A 2177-nucleotide genomic window follows, 5' to 3' on the forward strand; every position below is an offset into this window, starting at 1 on the left:
ACACAAGTAAACACAAAATGTACACAAATGTTCCCAGGAGCACTTTGCATGATAGCCAAAGAGTAGAAACAACTCAAATATCCATCCGCTGATGAATGGATAAGCAAAATGTGATAGACCCATTCAGTATAATGGTATTCTGCCATGAGAAGGAATAAAACACTGATGCGTGCTACAACACGGATGAACCTTGAAAATATGCTAAGAGGCCAGAAACAGAAGATTGTATATTGTTGGATCCCATTTATACCAAAGGTCCGGAATAGGCAAATCCATAGAGACAAAAAGTAGATTAGTGGTTGTCAGGGAATAGAGAGAGACTGCTGATGGAGACAGAGTTTCTTTTCAGGATGATTAAAATGCTCTCAACCTGGATGGCGGTGATGGTTGCACAAAGTTTTGAATATACGGAAACCCACTGAATTGTACACTTTAGATGGGTGAATTTTATGGCATGTGACATATCTCAATAAAGTTGCTGTAAAAAACAAACAAACAACATCGACCAAAAAGATCAACCTGGCTGCTTGATGGAGAAAACAGGAAGGGTCCTTCAAGAAGTGATGTGGAACCAGGTGACCAGTTAAAAAGCTACTAGAGACGTCAAGGCAAGAGGTGACAGTGAGTCACCTGGGTGGGGAGTAAAGGAAAGGAGGAAGCACGAGTTTTGGTTTGGGTGAATGGGTCGTAGGGTGGGGCCATTTACCACCCATCCGAGAGAGATTTGGGTTTGGGTCCGAAAAGGAAAACCTGCACTAAATCATAATCCCAGTCCTATGAAGTAGGTACAGTTATCCCCATTTATAATTGAATAAATGAGGCTCAATGAAGTTCAAATAAATACCTTAATAATCATTAGCGCTGTGACTCACATCAGCCTGACTCTGACACCCATGCTCTTTTTTTGTTTGTTTTTTGTTTTTCCATGGCAGTATTTATTTATTTATTTATTTATTATTGTCAAGTTAGCTAACATACAGTGTAGTCTTGGCGTCAGGAGTAGATCCCCATGATTCATCACTTACATACAACACCCAGTGCTCATCCCAACATGCGTCCTCCTCAATGCCCATCACCCATTTTTCCCACCCCCCTAACCCCCACCCCCATCAACCCTCTGTTCTGAGACCCAGTTTGAGTCTCTTATGGTTGGCCTCCCTCTCTGTTTGTGTCTCATTTTTCCTTCCCTTCCCCTATGCTCATATGTTAGGTTTCTCTAGTTCACTTAGCATAATACCCTCCAGTTCCATCCACGTTGTTGCAAATGGCAAGATTTCACTCTTTTTCATCACTGAGTAGTATTCCATTGTGTGTATACATACCACATCTTTATCCATTCATCAGTTGTTGGACATTTGGGCTCTTTCCATAATTTGGCCATTATTGATAGCACTTCTATAAACATTGGGGTGCATGTACCCCTTTGAATCAGCTCTCCTGTATCTTGGGATAAATTCCTAGTAGTATAATTGCTGGGTTGTAGGGTAATTCTATTTTTAATTTTTTGAGGAGCCTCCACGCTGTTTTCCAGAGTGGCTGCAGCAGTTTGCATTTCCACCAACAGTGCAAGAGGGTTCCCCTTTCTCTCCATCCCCACCAACATCTGTTGTTTCCTGAGTTGTTAATTTTAGCCACTCTGACTGATGTGAGGTCATATCTCAATGTGGTTTTGATTTGTATTTCCCTGATGATGAGCGATGTTGAGCATCTTTTCATGTGTCGGTTGGCCATCTGGATGTCTTCTTTGGAAAAATGTCTTTTCGTGTCTTCTGCCCATTTCTTCACTGGTTTACTTGTTTTTCAGACGCCCATGATCTTTATTGCACATTATATGAGGAGAGATTTTTAAAAGATAAAAAAAAAGGGAGAGAAAGAAATTGGGGGGCACTGCTAGAAGGAGGTGAAGAGAGATGGGTCAGGCACCCTGTATGGAGCATTTTGCCACCCGGTTTTGACAAAAATATTTCTGTTTATACTAATATTTATAGAAAATATTAGTATATGCTGTCACTAATAACCAGAGAACCTCAAAATGTCACCCTCAGCTCCCAGTCAGTAGTCGGAAGCTGTTAATTCTTCTCAAATTTGCTGACAGCCGTCTCCACGGACAGTGCTGCGGCTTTCTTGGGCCAGTGCCCCCTCACCTCTTGCAGGAGGTATTGCAACACCCTCCCAAC

The sequence above is a fragment of the Prionailurus viverrinus genome, chromosome D1 (genome assembly GCF_022837055.1).
Source record: "Prionailurus viverrinus isolate Anna chromosome D1, UM_Priviv_1.0, whole genome shotgun sequence".
NCBI lineage: Eukaryota > Metazoa > Chordata > Mammalia > Carnivora > Felidae > Prionailurus > Prionailurus viverrinus.